Raw genomic sequence first — 18,538 nt, forward strand, 5'->3', positions numbered from 1 at the left:
ATTCCCCAATTTCCGCGGTTAGTCCTACTAGGCCGTAAATCAATGTTAGAGTCAAAAATTTCCCCAATTCGATTCTTGTAGCTCATTCTGCAAGAATTCTGCAAAAGTAGGTATGGTTGCCTAATTTAGGCTTCCCGCTTCCATCTATCGATTTGATTGAAATTTTTGTGTCTGTTGCCTTGTTCTTTTGATGATTAGTGTATCTTCATTTTTTCCATCTGAGCTCATTCGCTATTTATTATTAATTTTTGACCTGTTTATGGAAAACTCAAAGAAAATAACAAATTTTGCTAAAAAAAACAAAGTGAAGATCTAGTAATTAAGAAAATCCATTAAAAAATACAACTTTATTGTTTTTTGTTGGATTTCTCTATTTTTAAGTCCCAATATCAAGAAGAATGATCAAAATTAACAAAAAAAGGACTCTTTTTAAAATTATTTTTTGATAATAGATACACTATTCACACTCATCGGGAAGATAATATCAGTAATTTCCTTGTGAGTGATTTATAAGGGTGTTATTAAGTAATTTTGTAAAAAATCACACGTTAACATCAAACTTTTTTCTTCCCTCTTCAAACATTGCCCTTAATTACTTAGTTACCTTTCACCCCTCCTAGATGGCGTACTCCGGGACGACTGTGTGCATAGGTTGAACAAGCATGTCTATGCATAGCCTTGGTTGGCTCTACCATGCTTTGATGATCAATGAAATTCAAACCATTATGTTGTGCAAGAGTTGGGTCTTTAGTAATAAACTCAAAGGTTTTTGATGTCAAGGTTTTTTGATGTTGTCTTCCAAAGAGAAACTCCTGTAGCTTGTGTGCTCTTTGCTTTATTGTCCCCTCAGGATGATTTGGCATTTTGATTTCCTGAGCTGCTGTTATCAATAATGACTGTTGTCGAGCTTTTACCCACCATTGATATCTTGGTTTGCTTTGAGCAGAATGATGTGGTGGAGTCTCTTGAGACTTAACTCTCCATTGCTTGATCGGTTTTACAGATTGCGAAGAAGTCAAATTCTCCTTCTTCTACCAAATCCATTTTGTGTTAGGATTTTTGTTCAAAGATGCTCTTCCTTGTGTTTTGAACCTTGGAACCGTCTTTGGTACTGTTGGTGATGTGCTTTTGGTACCCAAATCTGCTTGACTCCTTGCATGCTACTTGTAGCATTTGCTTGTCAATAGGATGGAGAAGATTATTTGCTTCGTGGTTTTCTCTGCTGGTAACCTCCTTTCCATTCCTCCTTGCTTGGTACAATTGGAACCATGAGTTGTCCGCCTTTAGGTGATAGCTTGAGCTGATTGGTATCCCAATCTGGTATTGCCTTCTAAGTCCGCATCCATGGGATTCCTAGAATCATAGTCTCATTCATGTGTTCATCTGGTAAGCATACAAATTGATGAGGACATGAACATCCATGTACTATCACATTCAAGTTGACCACTCCCAATGTTGGTGTTGGGTTCTTGTTGCATCCCTTGATTGTCGCTATTCCGACTGTCAAAGACTGACTTGTTGATTTCTTGTATGTGGAATAACTAACTGCATTTACTCGAGCTCTTGTATCGACTAATGTATTTGTGTTGTGATTGTTTACCTGTACTTTGATGCAAAGGCCCATTCCATCCAGCCATTCATCATCTGTTGACACTGCATCTTTCTGCATTTCCCATTGTTAGTCATCTATTTCCAGAGTGTTGATGGGAATAGGTATTTGTTGATTTAGCATCCTTCCTTTTGAGTACTTAAAGCCAAGCTTCCTCTTGCGCTTCATCAATAACCTGCTGTCGTTTCATCTTTCTTTGCTTAGCTGCAAGCATCCTTTCTAGCAATTCATTGGTTAGTGGTAGATTGTACTTCTTTAAACGACATCCACTAATCCAATTAGCCATTGTTTCACCATCTAGGGCGGACAACTTAACTGATCCACTTAGAGATACATCTTCAATGACAAACGGTCTGCTTTCCTTTTTATTAAACTTGGGAATGTGTTGCTTAGACTAAGACTAAGTCCCTTTTTTTGAAGATTTTTGTAATTAGATCGGAATCAATTTTTTTCCCCACTTTTGTGCATAGATGTGAGCTACAACAGTTAGCCTTTGCTCGTCTAGATTTTCCAAATCTTCAAGTCTTTTTGACAATTCATGTCCAGTCCACTCAAGATCCTTAGCTACCTTTAGTGTCGGCAATAAAAATTCTATTGGCAGTATGGCATCAAGATCATAAACAAGGTTAAAGGGTGTAGCATTTAAAACTGTTTTGAATGAAACACGATAAGCCCATAGAGTAGCATGGAGACTCATCTCCCATTCTGTCCTTCCTCAACTAACCACTTTTGTCAATAACGAGCTAAGAATTTTATTTGTATGCTCAGCTTGTCCATTTGCTTGTGGGTGATAGGGAGCCCATTTGTTATGGATAACCATAAATTTGTTAAGCAGAAACTTAATTACCTCATTGAGGAAATGAGTTCTCCTATCACTGACAATTTCTATTGGCAGTCCATATCTTGTGAACACATACTCATATAAGAGTGCGGTAGTGGTTTTGGCATCATTCTTTTGAGTTGCTTTAGCTTCGGCCCACTTGGCCAAATAGTCCGTAGCTACAACGATGTATTGAGCATGGGTTCTATAAGTAGGTAGTTGTATTGGCCCAACAAAATCTATACCCCATTTTGCAAAAGCTCTAGCCCCCAACATAGCTCGTGATCTCAACTTTTAGCTCAAAGTTTTTTAGAATTTTTGGAGTTAAGAACGCGGAGCTATGATTTTTGTAGTGGACCCGAGTTTTCTCATGTAATGGTGACACAGACCATCCCTAGTTTTCTTCCCTCTAGAATGGCTATGGTTCTACAAGTCTTTAAGCATGATTACAAGAGACAAGGCTCTTTTAATGAGGTCTTGGCAAGTCTAGAGTGATTCTATCACCATTTTTGGAGGATCCATCCTCATCAACAAATATCCACCTTCGACAACCTCTCTTATAATTTTCTTACCATTCTCTTCTCTCCCTAATAAGCTTATGTTTAGCCAGAAACACAATGTAAAACCTGTGAGACACACTCTAAAATAGAGCTCCCGCAATGTCAATACAAGCCTCGCATGCTCTAGTATCACACTGCAATCTGTGAGCTAATCACCAAGCCCACAGTGTGCGGTATCGATGCATACACACGCACAAATCTCCCACCTGCAGAGAACACCACACGCAAATGCTGAGTGCAACCCGCAATCTCTACCTAGATCGCATAAATGATGCGCATAAAACTCCTGGGAAAATTTTGCCAGAGTTTCGTCAGTAAAACGGCTACAAAACCAGTAACCAAACTGACTGCACGCTCAAAACCATGAGCAACCAAAGCGCATCGAACCGCACTCCAAATGCATGCACCAATCTCCACACTTTGCATACATCATTGCAAACACCTGCAAATCTAGTACACAAATATCTGCTCTACTTGTGACTGCCAAAAAACATGCTCGAGGCATACATTGTCGAGCTCAAAATGCAACCACATTAGTCTCCCTGAGCATCAAACCACATAAGGCATACATCGTATCCTCCCACCTGTGAGGAAACTTGCAACAAATATCACTCTCACATCTGAGAGCAAACCAAGTGTGGAATCCTCGACACACAATAAACAATTGCTGCTGCAAAAAATTCAGCGTTCAAAATTTTTAAATCTGATATGACGAGCGCGTCCAGAGTGTGCCAAAACCCCAAGGTAGACTCCTGGATCACATGTATCCGAGTCCGGGTGTGAAAGCTATGCCAAAAAACCTCCATTTCGACCCAAAAACGCAGCATAAACTGCCAAAAGAGGGCTGAAAAATGCAGCTCCTCAACCGTAGCTCGAATGAAGTTTTTGATGGCTTGAATGGCTTCGAAAGGGGGGTAAAACGTTAGGACACCTGGTGGAAACACTCTCGGAAAGCTGAATTTTCCGATGCCGAAGTCGAAACCCTGTTTGCACTCTTGAAAGTGCGCTCTCGCGCGGACGCGATTTCGGGAATGAAACTGGCTCTCTGCTGTCGTCGTGACTGTGCACACACGCGCTCCCTCCGCACCTACGCTCTGATACCAATTGAAGGGGATCGGGGAGCACCACAGACGGAGAGTGAGAGAGAGAAAGAGAAGGAGACACACAACGCAGATATGGGTGGGGAGACTATGAAGTGGCAGCTCCCCCTATACAGTATACTCACTATAAGTATAGGGTAACAGTGGGCGGGCGCCCATGACCTGGGCGACCGGTCAAGGCACATAGGCCTTAACCCCAACATATATTTGAGCTACTATGTTGTGTTTGATCCCCGTTTTGGAACAAGCGACTACAAATCCTTGAGCTAACGTATTTAAGTCCGTGATTGACCTTGGTGGAATGTTTTGGAACCATGTCAATTCTTTTCCTTCTAATGTCATTCCAAACCCCGCGAATTGAGTATGGAAATCAAATATGCATTCTGCTCTTAGCACTTGTTTAAAGCTTGCTAAGTGGTCATATGGATCTCCAAATCCACTGTTATTTTTACCCATTTTTGAAAATCAGCTGGTTTGACATGTCTATTTGGTTTAACTCCCAGTCTCCTAGCAATTGGTCCTGTTCCGAGTCCTTCAAACCAATCTGTTGGAAATAGTGACTCATGTAGCCCTGGACCGGCCTTAGTGTCATCCGGTTTTCTTCGTGATGAGGCGGTGTTCTTCTCTTGGAATAGTTTCTGGTTCTTGGCCTAATATCCAATCCCTTATGGAGTACCCTTGGTATTTGGTTTTCTCTAACTCCTCAGGAGTCATCATAACAAAGTTATTGTTATAACAATCCCTAAATAGGTAGATCGATAGATCTGCTGATCCCTTATCTTTGATCTTGAAGATATAGATGATCTTCATGGATATTAGTTATCCTGATTTGGCATTCAAAGTCCACAAAAGATCTTTAATGTTTATATCCTCCCAACAATAGACTCCGACACTCGGATTATCCGTACTAAGCCATTTCAAAGGCTTCAAGTCAACTTGATGGTATCCCTAGAATTCTAAAGTTGGTGGTCCTTCTTTTGCTGCCATATCTGGAATTATGATATTTACCTCTAATCCCCATTTGTCTATCACGTCAAGGTTTTTGAATTCTAAATACTGAGTTCTGTTTCTATCCACGTATATTTTTCCTTGTTTGTTTGCCCTGATTTCCTTTTCAAACTCAATACCATGGTCATCAATGCGAATAGCATACTTTTTGTTAGGATCCAGGTAAACCTGAGCTCCACGGCGATTAGTCTTATAAAAAGAGAGTATATGCTTATAGCGCATTGTCGTTCCCATATTTGAGTGAGTCAAATAGGAAGACATTTCAGATGTTGAATCCAAAAAAGTGTCTGATACTTCTTCAAGGATAGTGTGCAAGGGATTGGCCTTGATTCACACTTTCTTCGGTGGATACTCTACTGGAGATTTCTCCAAATCTGCCTTGCTTTTCCAATATATGACTAGATCTAAGGTTCATAAAGACTTGTGAAGCCCTGGATAGAGTACTTACCGTCGAATTGACTTAATGTCAATTTCTTCCACTTTACTTGATTGCAACTTCTGTCAAGCTGTCAATTTCTCCTCTACAACCTGATTCCTGTGTCAATTTTGATCAAGTTAGCTATTATTTCACAAAGACGGTATAATTCTTGCTAGCTATTGTGATTGTTCTATGTGTATCACTTCAAATCAAGCTAAGTGAGTCATCAATTGAAACTTTCAGATATCATTGTGCAAAAAGCCAAATGACTAATCTATCTGGAACTTGAGTAAACATGTCCCAATTTGGATCCGATTGAACCCAAAATTGTACGGTGGCCTTGTATTATGTTGGTTTAAGAGTGTACAAGCTCAAAAGTCAAAATTGATGTCTTTGTGTAGCAATAGTAAATAATCGTGATTATTTAATTTTGTCAAATTTTTACACTTTTTGGTTTGTTTTGCCAAGTATACAACCTGTTAAGGTACCTCGACAAGTTTCACTAAGTTTGGATAAAATTTGTTCAAGTTTATCAACTGTTTCGTGTCCGCAGACTGACTTTTCAAGAATCTGGCTTAAGTCTCACTTTTGTGATCCAAATTTCACCAAAACTGATTTGTGTGGTCTACTTGATATGCTTGACCTTGTGGCCTACTCAAATGTGCAAGATTATCAATTTTAATAGCAGATGTAAATAATCGCGATCATCTACTCTAGCTACTTTTTGCAAGTTTTTTGCCCCAATCTTTACGCATACCTATTATGTTTCTCAACTTAAGATCCCTAGCCAAGTTTCATCAAATTTGGACAATTTTTGTTCAAATGGTCATCAGCTTTGTGTCCGCAGACTGACTTTGTAAATTTGGCTATAATTTTCAATCCAATGATCCAAATCTTACCAAGTTTGGTTTGTGGACTTATTACAACATGGTAAAACTAGTGGTATGCTGACTTGGTCAAAAAAGTTGAAAAATGGGGCAGATGTAAATAATCACGATTATTTACAAACTGACAAATTTTTGCATCTTTTTGGTCAACTGAGCATGTACACATGTCTATTACATCAATATAAGCCTATGAATCAAGTTTCATTGAGCTTGAGCAAAAAAAATTCCAATTTACACTCAAGTTCTCGAAAGTCAGTACATACTTTAGTTTTTACCCAATTTTTGGTCAGTTTGGTGATCCAAATCCTATGTGCCTTTACAAATTTTTTTTGTATACATGCATAGAGTCTCTGGTACCAGGCTTGGTCAATTTTGAGCTGAAAGTAAATAATCACGATTATTTACTTTAAACCTAAAATGAATATTTTTTTGAACTTTTTCACTAGACAATCTGCTCATGAGCTATTTTAAGCTTAGTATCAAGTCAAAACTTAATTTGGCCTAAAATGTCAAGGAAAAGTAGATAATTTAAGTTTTTGCAAACTCTTGAAATTTTTATCTCAATGTGTCCTTGAGCTTACCCACTGGTTCATACAACTTTTAAAGCATACTCTCCAATCAAATTGAGTGGTTGGCAGTCTTTTGGTGCTATTTCTATCCATAGACCTGAAATTCTGTAACTTCACATAACAACTCACAATTGATTCTTTCGGAGAGAGCAATGTTCTGAAACCCACCTCGGATTCTACTTACCCTACTCCTAGGTTCTACTGCAATGGGGTTATGGATCGTGTCCACAAACACTTGTTTTCTTGTTTATTATGGTTTCTTGAATATTGATCTTAAGACTTGTCTCATCTACCAATCATTCTTAAAATCCTAATCTAATTCTACAATCTTAAAATCCTAAAGGTACTCAGCAAGTACGATCACTTCCAAGCTACCTCTACACAACAAAAGACGACAATCTTAAGCTATGCGGTTTTTAAATGAAAGGTTTTACTCTAGGAGATCTTAGAGGAAGTACTTAAAGGATAACTTCACAAGATGCTCGTGTTTTTTCTTAGTTTAGGTCTCTTTGATCCCCAACAACGATGTCAAATGTGGGACGGGTGTCTAACCTGACTCTTATCTTATTGCAAATGTAGCAAGAACCACGATGCCAAATGTGGGATGGGTGTCTAACCTGACTCTTATCTTATCGCAAATGTAGCAAGAACCACGATTAAATTGTCAATCGATGGGATGAAGTTGACTCGACTAGTTCATAGAGGCTACAAGAGATTGTCAATCTCTTGAAAAACAACAAACAACTTGCATCTAACTCAGGCTACACTCAAGTGACTGAAATCACCAAAAGCCAATCGCTCATCGACAAACAAATCACATCTGTTACAGCATCAAATGACATCCAAACGTAACGAAACTTCTAGGAAATGTTTATAAGACCTAAGCACACATGCTTATAATCTCAAATCCCACTTTAAGTCAAGTATAAAAATTGCGATTATTAACAATAGTGGATTTTTGACTTAGTCGTTTTTGACCCAGAATGCATTTAAATGCTTAGCAATGATGCCCCAATACCCCGCATATACTTAGTTTTTGATTTTGAAGTGTAAATTCCTACTTATAATGAAATTAGGCTACAGGTCGACTACACCAACAGCTACGAAATACCATGAAATGCTTACGTCAATGTGTAGAGCTCTTACCTGCGGTTGCAATGCAACAGACATGACTGCAATGTGACAACCGGGGAGGGAGTAGAAAGGGTGAGAAGGGGAGAAGTGAGCGCCATTAGCTCACGCTGTATATTTCATTATCCAAAAACTTAAAAATAACTTACAAAAATTGACTTTTATACCTTAGCCAAGATTTTTGATGATCAAAACTAATAATCTGGGAGCTCTAACTAAAGACATGTTGATACAGTCTCGTAAACTTGCATGCAACTCTGCCTCAGTGAACGCACCTTTCAAATTTTGTGCTTGTTGTACAGAGAGGTGGGAATGACATGCGATAGAAAAAGATTGTGTGCCTGTCTAGTTTCTTGTGTAAGAGGGGGTGATGCTTCAAAAATCTTTACATAATGAGCAACTAAAGCCTCCGCCAACTGCTCCAGGGAAGATATCCATTCCCCAAAGAGAAGCTTGACTCTGTTGAAGCCCTGAGATTGATGAGAATGATACAAATAATTGAAAAACTGTTTGGAGACAGCAAAAACAATTTTCCTTGCACGAATTTTCCATTTAGCCAATTTCCTTTCATCATTATGTTGTATAGTAGTATGAGCTGAAATCAATGCATTAAGGTCTGCATCCGGTAGCGAGGAGGAATTAGCCATATGCATCAATCGTTGACAGACATCCTTGCCTGCTGAACATTGCCTCGCATCTGAGTCATATAGTGCTTGCCATAATCACTAACAACACACTGGACATGTATAACAAAGCGGTACCCGCAGCATCCATATCCATATGCATATGGGAGATCAGCGACGGGACTATGTCCATAATCATGTTACGGAAAACTTCATGCATCAGATATGAATTGAGTCACCACTAGCCTGCTGATCTGGAAGGCCCTGATGCAACGCTCCACTGATTGCTGAGGTTAGGATCAGATCTGTCCAAGTAGATGAGAGTATCTCCACTGTTGTGGAAGGGGCATCACTTAATACATAAGCGCACCTGGCTCGCAACACATTCCACAACGCAATGCTAACGATAGTGGAGAAGATCTCATCTCTGGGACCAATCTCAAGCTATGGGGTGTAACGTGCTCATGGTACCTCTCATGTATCCAAAGGGTGTCAGCATGAAAACAGGATCTGAGTCACAACCACAACTCTGGAAAAAACAAATGGGGTCCGAGGAAACCATGTTGTATCCCTGCGAAGCTCAATAGAAGACTGACTGCCTGCTAGATCTCTGCTGATGCTGGGCATGACCATAGGCAATGACATATACTCTCTGACTGCTGTAAACATCGCTGACATGTCGGACCATGACCCATACTACAGGACCATGCACCAACCACCAGTCCTGCACGAGCAATCATCCAAAGAAAGAAACATAACCTGTGTGCTATCATAAGCCCCCATATGGTAGTCCAGGACTGTCTCAAGAAAGCATGATCTAAACCAGCATGCAACCAAGCTTGCAAGAGACTGGGCTGCTCAGTCTGTCTGGCTACAAATGTGAGACGAGCGTTGCGCACCGTATAGGCAAAAAAGGATAGGTCTGCTCTACTGAGAACATGGTGGGACCAACACCACTCTCCTTGATCCCAATAAATCTGACTAATAGACAGCCCTCCCAAATACACACATGCTAGTGCGAAGCATCCTCAAGTGGGAAAAGGGGGTCTACATCCCTCCTTTTCCGTCTAGAACCGACTACCCTCACTGGCTGCCAAAAAAGGCCTGGCAGTACATCTCCACTCATCTCTGAATCAAAAACAATCCTGATGTAGGGATAGCAGTCCTGAGTGTCTGCTAGCACAAAAACTCTAAGATGATACCCCACACGCATGAGGGTATCATCAGAGTAGCCCCACCAGCCTGCATGCTGGTCTAGCTCTGTTGTGCCTGAGATGATAGCTCTCCATCTCTATGGAAGAGCATCATCAATCTCTGTCACTCTCTGTGCGACACCTCTGCCTATGTCATAATGCTCGGCAAGGAAATCTGCTTGTAGTAATCTCGACAATAACCAGGTATGAACAGAGTGTGCAGGACCGGCATCCCAATTGGCCCAGTCAACGTGTGTCCTCTGTGTCTAGAGCATAGGCGTTCCAAATGAGTGGCTGTCTCTCAATCTCCTCTCTACATCTCGGCTCTCTGCAGATGAGTACAACTCTCATGGAAATCCAGATCCTCATAATGGACTCCTGAAGCTGATAAGGGGGCATCAGTAAAAATGAAGCGCATGAATGCGCCGTTGGGCCCATGAGTGTCGATCCGGTATGCCATACTGGACTGAATAAAAGAACTTCTTCCAGTGCTGGAATGAAGGAACCTCTCTCTCTCTCTCTTTCATGGGAGGCACAGCCTCAACACACACCGACTACAGCCACACCCCATACTTCACCCATGAGCTAGCCTCCATATACTTGGACACGGTCCATGAGGACCTTTGCCGACTCCACCAAGATGCACCCTTGCCTACACTCGTATCCCAGATCTCATCGTCCTCCATTCAACCACCCTCAGCTCCTTCCCACACAACGAGCCTTGGGAAAGATCATCGAGAGAGGCCCGACCATAGATGAAGACCCTCACACACCGCAAGCAGCGAGCTTTTGAGGAGGCAAATGAGCTTGAGCTCTACCACTTGTTCATGAGCATGGACAGTGCTACAACATGGCACTCTCAGAGAGCGTCGCCCAATTACACCCATTGAGGATCCACAGGCATGGCATGATTATGAACAGAGGCTGTATGAGGTCCCTAGACAGCCTGTGATTTTCAAGCTACCTGATCCAAGACCTTACACTAGCTCCATCTTCTTCATCAAAGAGATGGTAGAGAGAGCCATGCATCGACTGCAACACCATAAATCTGCTGATCACACAGGTTACAGAGTGAGCACCTCGGAAACGCAGCCGCCACTATCGCCCCTTTGATTGCTCTTGTTTTCAATCGGGCTATAGGAGGAGGGCTTCCTAGACAAACTCTATGAAGCAGTACTTGAGGTAGAGCTCAGTTCTTAAGCAGAGTTTAGAGTCCAAGGCTAGACAGATTTGGGGGTCCCACCCGAGATCATTTGGCCATATATGCTCTATACAAGAAGGTGACAGGAAGGATGCACTACCCCGGAGGTATCTTAGACCCTATTGCTAGCACCATTGATGAGAAGTAAGGATACCCACTCTCCCCGACTCTTTTCAGACTCTATCGAAGAGATCCCCGACTAGATACTACGCGTTGGTGGGGCCAGAGCAGACCTTGTAGGTATTTCAAAAGATATCATGTTATATGTTGATGACATTATCTTGATTTCTAAGTCATGAGAGGGCTTGTAGCACCACCTTGGTGCCCTTGATGATTTTTGTACATAGAGAGGACTGAGAGTGAACCTTGAGAAGACCAAGGCTATGATCTTCCACACCTCCTGGGCCGTTTGGAGAGCCGTGGTATTTACATTGGCATGAGGGCAGGTAGAGGTGGTGGAGTTTTATGTATACCTCGGAGTCACCTTTGCCAACCCACCAGGGCGCTTCATATGGAAAAGGCGGCTACAAACAGATTGACACGAGAGTATGCAGCCTTGGCCAAGTTAAAGCAAAGATGTCACAGGCACACTTTCAAGAGCCCCACACCAAGAGGTGGCTCTTTGACACTTTGGTCAGCCTAGCCTTGATATATGTTGCAGCAATGTGGTCCCCCAAGCATGTCAGCCGTCTCTGGACACAGATTGAGAGACCACAGATATGTATGATCTCATGCTTGCTCCGTAGCAACCATTGGTACCGTATGATATTGTCAAAGCAAAGTTAGCTACCCCACATATGCTAGTAGAGGTGCTCTTCTAGAAAATGTGTTTCATCTCAAGTCAACTGAGGGAATCAAGACATACATGCGACTTCTAGCCCTGGTTCAAGCTCAGAGGAAGAGTTTTAATGCTCGTGGTATTCACAGGTCATACAGTGGTTTGCACTACATGGATTGATTATGGAGAGATTACCTCCTTTCCAGTATGACCTGGATTCACCCTAAATCCACCTCTTACAGAGTGAGAGGAAAGCGCCAGACGGTATTTATAGCAACTATACATCAGGGAGACATGGATCACACCTATAGAGTCTCTTCCCTTGAAGATGTACATAGGGATCAGTTCATGGATTTTCGCAAAGCTTTTGACATTGTACCATGGGAGTGACTCTTCCAATGCCTCCAGTCACTCAACATTCCATCACAAATGATGGGCATCTACACCTTATATGAGGAGGTCCTTGGCTGCATTTGTTTCCCAGGAGGGATCTCAACGACCATTGCTAGCACTATTAGGGTGAAGCAAGGTACCCTCTCCCTCCTACACTCTTCGGATTATACATCGATGAGGTGGTTGACTTCATAGCACAAAGAGAAGGTGGGCTACAACGACACCTCCATGCCTTTCATGAGTTTTGCATATAGAAAGATTTTTTTAAAGATCACATGGATATGTTAGATTGCTCGTCGAAATGTACAACAAGCACAAGATCATTACAAAAATTATGCTGATGAGAAATGTTGTCAGGTTACTTTCAAGGAAAGTGACGCCGTCTTCTTACGGGTGCCACACAATTGAAAAGTCTAAAAATTGGTTCCACTCCCAAGCTATCTCCAAGATATTGTGGTCCATTTAATATACTCAAACAAGTAGGACCAATAGAATAATAATTGGAGCTTCCAACTCACTCTCATGTCCATCCAATATTTCATATAAGTCGCTTGAGGAAGGAAGCACTTACATCAAGACAACAATATTGTTGCTTGAGGAAGGTGTAGCAAGGAAAGTCTATCGTGCTCTCTATAGTAGATGCTCCTCAGTGCAGTATGCGAGAAACCTCACTCCAACAGAACACACAAAGATGGAACAACAACTCAAAGCACAACAACAGACTCAGAACTCAATGGAATTCGAAAAACTCATAGAACCATACAGATTGTAGCTAGTAGCACGCTCAGCTCCAAGCCCAGGACTCAAGGGTACAATGGGGGTGTCGAGGCTCCAATGTGCACGAGGGTGTAGATGTGGTGCATTGTTCGACTCAAGACTCTCGAGTATACAAGTGAATAATGATCATGTCTCAAACGACTGGAACCAACCACACATATGTATCTCATAAAGAGCCACAAACGGCTAGCAAAATATCCCAATCCAGCTAAGCCGATCTCCAAACTACAGTGGTGGTGATTCAGCCATGGCGTCCACTAGACCATCACTCGTATCACTGCCATGTGTCACTACCCAGGCAAGCCAAGCAAGAGTCCACCCAATGTGAACTCCAGACCAACGGTAATTAACTACCCATCCCATGTCAGTGACACTGTAGCCCTGCTACAAGTTGCGTGCCACAAGACCACTCACCGTCCCGGTGAGAGAGAACACTGAAACTAGCTAGAAAAATGTAGTGAACCCTACTGAAGAAGAAATGATGAAATGTAGGTATTTTCAGAATATAATGAAGAAGTACAACAACCTGCCATAGTGAGAGAGGCTGTAGAGAAAGAAGAAACCTGAACAAAATCCCAGAAAGTCCCAAAGCTAGTGTAAATGCAGCCAAAAGGGAAAGTAATTGGTACCACGAATGGGCTTCACACACATGAAAAATTCATTTCCAAAATGTAGATAGGGGCTAGGGGGTCAATGGGTGGGTAGGGGCGAGGGAGAGAGGGAGGGGGTGGGTAGGGGCGAGGTGGGGGGTGGTGAGGGAAAAGGGGAGAGAGGGAGGGGATGGGTAGGGGCAAAATGGGGTGGGTAGAGACGAGGTGGGGGGTGGGTAGGGGTGAGAGTGGGGGGTGGTGAGGGGTGGGTAGGGACGAGAGGGGAGGGGGGTGGAGAGGCACAAGGGGAGAGGGGAGAGAGAGAGGGGGTGGGTAGGGGCGAGGGGGTTAGTGGTGAGGGACGAAAGGGGAAGGGTGGAGAGGGGGGGGGGGGGGGGGGGGGGGGGGGGGGGGGGGGGGGGGGGGGGGTGGTGAGAAACGAGAGGGGAAGGGGAGGTAGGTAGGGGCAAGAAGAGAGGGAGGGTAGGGCGAGCAGGGGTGGTGAGGGACGATAGGAGAGACAGGGTAGAGACAAGGGGAGAGGGGAGGGGTAGTTCCTGGAGGAAGCTGAAGCTGACTTGGTCCAAGATTTGAAAGAAACATGCCGTCTATGTTATACCGATTCCAGACGAAAGAATGAGATAGCCTTACACTCACCACATCAAACAAGACTGTCTGTGTTGCATCTGGTCTAGCAGAGCCGCATGTGCCTCAAAGTCGCCGAAGTTATCTCCCTTAACTAGGTCTAGAGATGGCACTGCTGAAGATTTTGTTGTAGGTGAAGAAGGTGCCTTGTCGAGGAGCAGAGAGACATCATGTTGAAATCAACATCTTCTTGTTGTAACCCGCCTTGAGGAAGCGTGGTGAAGGGTAGTCCACCAGACACATTTGGCTTGGTCGGAGAGTCAGACACAGATGGGGCTGAGGTTGAGGTGTTGGTGAACTCCTTTAAAGGAGATTTCTTTCCCCTTCCATGAGTCTTTACAGGCTCACCAAGTCCAAGCTGCCACCAAGGACGCATAGTTATTAGTCTCTGTGACTCCACACTTGTTGTTGGCTCAGGTAACTCACCGGGCTCAGTAGCCATAGAAACATTTGAAGACGGTGTCTCCTCAGGCAAAGATTGAACAGAGACCCCATAACAAGGCATAGACTTGGTATCTTCCAACCACTCTAACAGATCTTCTTCTGACCCGTCAGGTAGAGTAGGCTGTTCCAATTCAGGGTTCGACTCCATTGACTAATAACTATGTTGCAATATTGGATCCATGCCACCTTCAAGTCGAATGGGTTTCATTGTTGGGGAGCCATTGCATCATTTCGCCAATCGTGCAGTCCTTTAGTGTGCCGTAGCCATGGTCTACTAATGAGCAAAGGAAATCTTCCGTGAACCTGGGCAAGACGAACAACAACAAAATCCAAGCTAAAGGTGAAGTCTTGTACTTGCAGAGGCACCTTATCCACTATGCCCAATGGGTAGACTGTCCTCTGGTTGGCCAACGTATTTGTGAAGGGAGTAGGTCATGTAGGCTGCATGCCTAAAGCCAACAAAGCGAACTCAGGCATCAGATTGATTCCAGATCCACCATCCACTATCACTCCTAAGAATTGCCCCCCCAAGATGGACACGTTGAGACGAGGGCTTCTATAATCAGTGAAGGGAGTAGTGGGATAGGATATTATATAGGACTCTGATGGTTGCACTGGGAGGTGTCCGCCACTATTACCTGCTCCGGAGTAAAGTGACTGAATAACTGCAAGGGTGTCAGTGTGAAAACTTGCATCTAGCTGCAGCATGTCATAGAGCGACACTTGTTGAAAGGTGTTCTTCAAGATTGTCTCTACTGTTAAAAAACAAATTCTTGCTAGTGGTTTCTCTAGTACCTTGATCTGTTGTGGGTTCACTAATGCCTGAACTTGTCATTAGGGGCCAGTGACAGTTGAGGGACAATGCTAATTGCTATCAAATTGATTTTGGGAAAAGTGAATCCAGGTTGGCTCGACGATGACGTAGATGAGCATTGTTTTGGATAGTCCTTACTATAGTGATCTTGAGCCTCAAGGCAATATTGACAAGGAGGAAAACCTTCTGGCAAAGGAAATTTGCTTTGGTGATGCCCATACTCCCTGCATCTGTAGCACAAAATGGGCCGATTGGATGGGTGAGTCGGAGGACGAGGCGGTCTTTGCTCCTACTGCATGGAGATGGAGACTCAAGTGTAGAAGACTTGTGATGCAGGTGATAACCCCCGTTGGAGAGTAGGACCAAGGCTTTGCTATATTTGCCGCAATCCCTTTAGATAGTAGAAATCCTTGTCCTTGTTAAGTATGGAGCCTGATTTACCCCTTGTAATTTTATGTGGTAAAAGAGCACATTTGTAAGGTCCCCATTATGAGGAGAAGCCATCGTGCGTGAAGGAAAATCAGAAACCAAAATTTTCACGGCCAAAAATCAGGGGCAACTTGAGGGGCCTTGAGGGCGGAAGCCCCCGATACTTTTTTTTCCCTTCGCTGGAATATTCCTTTTTGTCGGAATATTATGGCCGGACGGCGGCCGGAAAGTGGTCGGAAAACGACAGGTCGGTTAGCCGGTGGCCGGTGGTCGGAAGTCAATGGTTGGCCGGTGGACGAATTCAAAAGCGGATTTGTCTACACAAGGGCAGCCACACATGGGCGGATTGGAGGGTCCGATTTGGACTTATTCACACCAGGGTGGCTACACATGGCTGCCTCTCATGAGAGAGGGCAGCCCTTTTGGCCTATAAAAGGAGGCCATTTCTACACAAATTATATAGTGTGAAGTTGATGCAACAAGGTGGGTGTGAGGTGGTGAGAGTGAAGCAAGGCGGGAGCTCCAAAAGGGTATAATCCCTTTGTAAACTACTTCTTGTTTTGAAGTACTAAAGCCATTGAGTGGATGCTTTCCCGTGGACGTAGCCCACATTGGGTGAACCACGTATATCATGTGTACTCTCTCTCTCTCTCTCTCTCTCTCTCTACTCTATAATCTCGTGTATGTAAATTTGTCTCTCTCCATTAAGTAATCTACTCAATTATCTATTTAGCTATGTCTTATTTCCTAACAGTCCTCATGTCCAGAATTTTCACAGAAGTGGCAATAAGCCCGAAGGGGACATTCATGTGGAGGGTGCCTTGGAGAGCGGCATGAGCTACACCAAACCATAGCCTTAGACTCCTGCTAAGTCCTGAGCTCTTCTACCTACCGCTTGATTTGGACCAAAGCCTCTTGGTGTGGAGGCTTCTCCTATCAAAGAGAGAAGGATCTCGCCTCTTGAAGAGCACGTTGTAACTTTAATGCTTTAAGTTCCCTGGGTTAAGAGGTCAAGGGGTCAAATGGACCTTCCAAGAGTACAAAGGTAGTCTCTATCTGAGGAGAGTCATTCAATAGCTTCCTTGCCCCATCTATCCTAGTAGCAGTAGCAACAAAATCCTCCAAAGTGGCTTCAGGTCGGGGACTTTCTCGGAGTTTTGTTGAGAAGCCTTAGGAAGAGCCTTCTCTACCCACTTCTTGACCATAATTCTCTTGGCTGCTTGGGAATCTTGGCAACCAGATACTTTGTTCTAGTCATGAGTTCTACAAAAGTCTCATCTGGCTAGAGCATCAGGTTAGCCAACTCATCCATAACTTTCTCTTGGAAGTCGCCTGGTTTGAAAGATTTACAGAACTGCTTCCTTAGTGCTACCCAAGTAGTGAAGTGGTTCTCTGCAAACTAGCTACCATTTATCTGCTAAGCCATCCAAGGTTTATGGAAAGAGCAGTAGGTAGGTGTCTTCTCTATTGAGGCCATGACCCCTGCAGAGGGATATAAATCTCCTAGAATGGTTGTCTGCATCCTCTATGGATAGTCCTCTGAAAGTAGGAAACTTTATGTTCACCTTAGTCAGGACGGAGTTAGGTCTTCGAGCGAGCTCAATGGAGCGAGCTTTTTTCTTTTTTTTCGGGCCGCCCTCCCTAGCTCTCCTTCCTCCTCTTGCCGCCCATGTGCCTTCTCCCCTCCACTTGCTTCTCCTCCTCAGCCTCCTCCTTAGACATCCTTCCTCCCCTCCATCTCCTCCTCTAGCTCCTCCTCCTCCTTACTCATCCCTCTCCTCTACCTCATTCCTCACTCTCTCTTCTCTATCTCTCTCTTCCCCCCCCCCCCCCCCCCCCCCTCTCTCTCTCTCTCTCTCTCTCCTCTCCCTCCCTCCCCCCTCTTTCTATCTCTCTCTCCCTCCCTCTCCCTCTCCTCTACCTCATTCCTCCCTCTCTCTTCCTCTCTCTCTCTCTCTCTCTCTCTCTCTCCCTTCTCTCTCTCTCTCTCTCTCTCTCTCTCTCTCTCTCTCTCTCTCTCTCTCTCTCTCTCTCTCTCTCTCTCTCTCTCTCTCTCTCTCTCTTGCTCCTCCTCAGGCCTTCTCTCTTCTCCTTTACCACACTAATCCCCATACCGCCGCCCACATTGCAATATGGTTTTCTAACCCCTACACCCCCCTGTCTCTCTCTCTCTCCTCTACCTCATTCCTCCCTCTCTCTTCTCTCTTCTCTCTTCTCTCTCTCTCTCTCTCTCTCTCTCTCTCTCTCTCTCACACACACACACACACACACACACACAATCTGCCTCATGTGTCCTTTGTCTTTCCCTCTCCCCCAATATACCGTGCTTACTCTCTCTCTCTCTCTCTCTCTCTCTCTCTCTCTGTTTGCTCCTCCTCAGACCTTCTCTCTTCTCCACGTACCGCCCCCCACATTGCAATATGGTTTTCTAACCCTACACCCCCCCCCCCCCCCTCTCTCTCTCTCTCTCTCTCTCTCTCTCTCCATCTGCTCCTACCCTCTCTCTTTTCCTCTACCCCACCAATCCCTACCCCTCCTCCCACATTGCA

This window comes from Adiantum capillus-veneris, chromosome 28 (genome assembly GCF_014529385.1).
Source record: "Adiantum capillus-veneris isolate H3 chromosome 28, ASM1452938v2, whole genome shotgun sequence".
In the NCBI taxonomy this organism is placed as follows: Eukaryota; Viridiplantae; Streptophyta; class Polypodiopsida; order Polypodiales; family Pteridaceae; genus Adiantum; species Adiantum capillus-veneris.